The sequence below is a fragment of the Myripristis murdjan genome, chromosome 8 (assembly GCF_902150065.1).
Source record: "Myripristis murdjan chromosome 8, fMyrMur1.1, whole genome shotgun sequence".
Lineage (NCBI taxonomy): Eukaryota > Metazoa > Chordata > Actinopteri > Holocentriformes > Holocentridae > Myripristis > Myripristis murdjan.
The window spans coordinates 32,297,348-32,303,529 of NC_043987.1; positions in this window are offsets into that span (position 1 = coordinate 32,297,348).

The following is a 6,182-nucleotide window of genomic DNA, read 5'->3' on the forward strand; positions in this document are numbered from 1 at the left end:
TTTTTTCTTTCTTTTTTTCTTTTTTTCTTGGCGGATCATAAAAACCAACTTTAGAGGCGCATTCCGCCACCTACTGTAGCGGGGTGTGTACAGGCATGGCTTTATTTACACACACACACACACACACACACACACACACACACACACACACACACACACACACACACACACACACAGATTAATTTATTTATTAAAAAAAATAAATAAACAAAACTACACCCCAGCCCAATTATATTTCTTCATGTCGCTCTCTGAATTCTATTTAGGAGAATGCTTGATAAAATGTTCTACATCTTCTGGAGTGTGTGTGTGTGTCCTACATACTCCTTAAAGGCCCCATGCTGTTTATTTCAACTGCTGATATCCCTAGCAAGATGTTTTTGTGGTTTTGAGTAGCTGTGGTTTGCTAAATATAGTTTCACAGCTCCTCTCTCTTATGAAGGTAGATTTGTGTCTTTATTATTCAATCAAAAAAAAATTTCAAAGAAAAAAATGTTTGAATGCAAAAAAGATAGTTGAGACCCCAAAAAATATCATTTGAACTCTTTTTTGCTTGATTGAATTTTTTTTTTTTTTGATTGAAGTGAAAAAAGGTTTGGGGTATTTTTTTATTTTTTATTTATTTATTTTTTTGGATTGAGTTTTGGAGTCGTTTTTTTTTACGATTGAAGTGAAAAAAGTTTTGGAGTTGTTTTTTTTTTTTTTTTTTTTTTTACAATTTAATCATTTTGACACAAACGACACTCGATCTGTCTTCTGCAGATAATTAATGTTTCACCCTTTGTCTCTGTGTGAGTGAGTGTGAATGGTTGATGTGTGTTTTTCCGAGTGCGTGCTCTGTCTCTTATTGACCCAGGTCTTCATGGTGTTGGTGGTTGTGTGGCTCAGGTCCCTGGCTGCTCCAGTACATCTGTTTTCCCTTGGCATCCTCATCCCTCATCTGCCAACTGTTTTTACACTACATTTTAAAAGTTTGGCACGCCCTGCGCGCTGGCACAGGTAATCCTCTGCCCCTCCTACCGGCGGAAGGGAGGAGAGAAGGCATGGAGTGGGTTTGACACAGCTGATTCACTTTAAACCAATCAAATGAGCCCCTGCCCTCACCTTTAAAATGCGCTGCGCAAAGGCGTAATGAAAGTTTACACAATTGACATGGAGGAAGAGAGCAGCAGTAACACACACTCGGGACAGTGAGGCCAGTCTTGGCTGCTGGAATGTTGCTGGAGCTACCTGTCATCCATCTGTCCATCCATCCATCCATCCATGCATCTATCCTCACATTCGTCTTCCACATTCCCCTGTCTTTCCATCTCTCTTTTTCCAGCTCTGCCACCGTCTGTTAAAGTTATTGTTTTTTGCGAGCAAATTTAACTGTGATGAGCTTGGTCTCAAGGTTTTTCAAGGTATTTCCTCCAGTTTTAGAACTTTTTTTTTAGTTTCTAGTTCTTGTAAAGCTACTTTGACGGACTGTAGTGGAAATTAGAACAGTGAGCAAAGAAATTTGGTTCGAGGATTATTGCTTTTAATACCATTCTTTAAAACATATGAACATGCTGAGGGCTCAACAGTGTACAGCAAGTTTCAAAGGAGCGAAAGAGAGAAAGAGGGAGTTATAGTCGAAATGGGAAATGGGATTTTGGCCCCTGCTTTGTATTATCTTTTGTTGTTTGTTTTCTGTGTCTACGATCTATTGCACGTCTGTCCGAGGGTTTAAGGACAGAGGATGTTGTATTTCCTGTAAAGCCCTTTGAGACAAATTTGTAATTTCGGATTCTGGGCTATATAAATAAATAAAATTGAATTGAATTGAATTGAGTGACAGGTGTCTACACCAATGACGTTTGAATACCTGATGTCGATTCCGTAGTGGTATTTTCTGCCAAGAAGTACACGAAAAGTCGAAGACGAAGAGCTGGATAACTTAATGAAGGTAAGAACAATGGTTGCTGAAGGGAACCTCGGATTGTCTTATTAGCAATGTGTGTCGACCCCGCGGTAACGTCAGCAGCTGACTGATAGATTAGCCTCAACATGAGACTCATTGCCTAACGATTAAAAGTTAGCGCTCAGCTTCAGTCAATAATGTTAAAAACCACAAACCAAGCCAGAAATCTTGGTGTAGTCATGGACTCAGACCTGAATTTCAACAGTCACATTAAGACAGTTACAAAGTCAGCCTACTATCACCTTAAGAATATATCAAGAATTAAAGGACTTATGTCTCAGCAGGATTTGGAAAAACTTGTCCATGCATTTATCTTCAGTAGACTTGACTACTGTAATGCTGTCTTCACAGGTCTCCCTAAAAAATCCATCAGACAGTTGCAGCTGATTCAGAATGCTGCTGCTCGAGTCCTCACTAAGACCAAGAAAGTGGATCATATCACTCCAGTTCTCAGATCTTTACACTGGCTTCCTGTGTGTCAAAGAATTGATTTCAAGATATTGCTGTTGGTTTATAAAGCACTAAATGTTTAGAGCCAAAATACATCTCTGATCTGCTGCTAAATTATGAACCATCCAGACCTCTGAGGTCGTCTGGGACAGGTCTGCTTTCTGTCCCCAGAGTAAAAACTAAACATGGAGAAGCAGCGTTTAGTTTTTATGCTCCACATATCTGGAACAAACTCCCAGAAAACTGTAGATCTGCTGCGACTCTCAGTTCTTTTAAATCACAGCTGAAGACTTTTCTGTTTGCCGCTGCCTTCCATTAAACCACATTAAGGTTTAATATTTTACACTGCACTGTAACTTTTAACTTTAGCTTCTTTTTATTAATTGTTTTTATGCATATTTTCTGTGTTGCTTTTATATTGTTTTAATGCCTTTCTCCTTTTAGCTTCTATTTATTAATTGTTTTTATGTATGTTTTCTTGTGTTCTTTTATATTGTTTTAATGCCTTTATGCTCTATGTAAAGCACTTTGAATTGCCTTGTCGCTGAAATGTGCTATACAAATAAACTTGCCTTACCTTGCCTAATAGAGGGAGATTAGCTGGGCTAACTGTTAGCTGTTAGCCGTTAGCGGTGTCGGTAATAACTCAGTAACTCAATAAAAGGTCAATGAAAAAAATATTTTTTTCCCAGCGGATATCTTAGTTACGACATGATTGAGCTGGCAAAGCAGTTTTGCGTTGCCGTGTATGCTATTTATTCAGTTTTGGGAAATGACGATGTCTATAACGCAGGCGTGTCAAACTGGTGCCATGGAGGGCTTCAGGTTTTCATTCCAACCCAAAACTCCAGCAGGTGATTTCACTGATCATGTCACCTTCAAGCAGAGAGGAGGGACTCATCAGTGAAATCACCTGCTGGAGTTTTGGGTTGGAATGAAAACCTGAAGCCTCTCAGCCCTCCATGGCACTAGTTTGACACCCCTTTTGTGTGATTTTCTGGACAAAAATCACACAAAACAACTAGCGGAGGGATAATCCAGCGGCTACGCGCAATATTTTGATGGAATCGTGCACTATACGATACAAGCATGACATTTGGCACACTGTTAGAGCATGCCCTAAGGATCATTTTTGGCTACAGGGGCCATCGCAGATTTGTCCCGTGATAACTGTGGCAAGCATTTTTCAAAATGGCTGCCACCTGCTGTGATTTTACCTGTAACTCAGGTTCTAGACCACCTAGGATCTTAATGTTCATTTGTCCCTGTAGTATGTATGGTTCAAAAGTTATGCTATTTTCTGTTTTTTCCATTTTCGGATTTTGTACCAGGGTTTTGTAAGAAAGGGATAAAAATGAACCCCATGGAACATTATTTCAGTTTGGTACCTGACAGAATCTTAAAATACACCCTTCAAAGATTAAGAAAAAACAGGTCCCGATAAAAAAAAAAAAAAAAAAAAAAACACCCTATGCACGTGGACCCCCTGTTGGAGCCATAAGCCACATATGAATGGCATGCGAATATTGTTTATGTTGCACATTTATTATGTCATTTACGGTAATTGGCACATCACATGGGCATAGCGGTCATGGTGTTTTAGAATTAACTACACCTGTGCACAGGTGTGTCAGTATGGAGAGGGGGTGAGTAGGGAGAGCATATCGTTTGTTGACCGCTTCACTCTGCTCTTCCTGTGATCGCCTAGTGCTTGTGTTTTTTGTTTGTAAACCCGGTAATATGTATCAGTTTTGTATGGCAAGAGTAAACAAGCAATCACACGTACATTAGGGGATCTGAGTTTTTCCAGCATCATCTCGCGGCTTCTGGTGGTTAAGAATGTAGCCGCTACACCCCCTTTCCAGCTAGACTATTGAGGACCTTCTATCCCCCTTGGGGAGGCCGATCAGTCGGACATTGCTCCTTCTGCTTCTCCCCTCCAGGTCATGTTTTGAAAGTTTCTATGTAAGGTTTATTATTGTCATTATTATTATGTTCACTCAGTAAGAGTTTGTGGTTTTATACTGTTTTACTATGATAATTTGATGAATCTTCAGACCAATACTGTATGATCGCCTTGTGATGACCACAACTGCTACGTGGTAAACTCTTTGTTTGTTTGTCTCTTTTGCCCTACTGGCATGTATTAGGTTTGTTTATTATAGTCTCTTTTTTAAAATAATTGTTTTGCTCTTGTTGTCCTGTGATTCTTGTGAGAGAGATTTCAGGTCAGGACATGAAACTGTAGTTTTAAGCCGAAACTGCTAATCCCAACTACCACTGCAAATGATCTCACTACTACTACAACTAAGAGTAATGCTATAAAATATAATAATAGCAATACTGCTTAACATTTTAATGATACAGTGATTAATTGGACTAATAAAGAAAGAGCTTTGTAGGCCATAAAAAAGAATCAACTGTGTGGCTCCTCCAGCTATTTAGCAGCCTTTCACTGTGCCAGCAGAGGGCGCCACCGCTGTAGACGAGATCCTGTAGATTCCTGGTCCAGTTGCATGAACCAAGCAGCAGTGGTGCAACAGGAGGAGTCCTGAACACAGTATGTCATGTTTACAGTAAGAGTAAACTCACTGTAAAGTAGGGATTGTTGCTTAGATTGGGTGCAGTCCACTGAAAAAGAAGTTGTCTTCTGTTTCCTATGGAAAAGTGGAGATGTATTTAAGAATGACTCTGAACAGCTCACTACATCAATCACCAGAAGCCAGCCTCATCACACAGGTGACTTTTGATTTCTTTTGCACTAAAGCACCTCAAATCATTTTAATAAAGTTGTTTTCTAAACTACTTCATATGAGTTTCCAACCTTCCAGCCTGCATGGACAGGAATGTTTTAGCAGGGCTGAGGTGCATTAAACCTCAGTAAAAAAAAAAAAAAAAAAAAAAAAAAAAAGCCAAATGCACATTGAGAGTTGACTGGCACTGGTCTACAGAGATGTGGACAAAAAGTGATGAGTCATCCTTCACTATCTTTTGGACAAGAGAACGCTACAGGCCTGAATGTTGGACCCGGACAGTGAGGGGGTCTGCTGGCTCTGTCCTGCTGTGGGCGGCATTTTGGGCTTGTCCTCTTAGAGGGAGAGGAGGCTCACTGCAAACCAATACAAACTTACTCATGACTCATCACTTTTATCCTGTGATGAAACATTTCTATCCTGATGGTCTCGTGGGGAGCGGCCATGGGACCCAGCTCTTATTTCTCAGCATTTCCGTGTCCAGAACAGAACAGAATGAACACTACTGAAAATAAAACAGTGTGTATGTATATATATGTGGGACATATGTGGGATATATGTGGGATATGTTGTTGTGAAAAACAGCCAGTTTACCTTACAAACTAAAATCACTGTTATTTTTGTTCCTCTGCACAGTTTTGTGTGTATAGTTTTGTGCATGTATATATGTGTATATTGATATATAACTTGTACTCTGTTGTTCTCCCCTCTTCCCCCAATGTATGCTCACACTCTCAATTGTGTTCTCTCTCTCTCTCTTTCTCTGTGTGTGTGTGTGTGTGTGTGTGTGTGTGTGTGGTTTCCCGCTCATGCAAACCTCTGCAGAGAAGTCGGTTGTTACTTTGGATAATGAGCTAATTATTACTGCAACATGCAATATTCAAATAGTGTCCCAAGCAAGAGAGCAGCATTGTTTCAGGTAAACAAATACGCTGTGATGACTGACAAGAAAGAACTCAGCTCACGTTTATTTATATTAGGGCTGTGGATCTACTAAAATATTTAATCAGATTAATCGCACGATTGTCCATAGT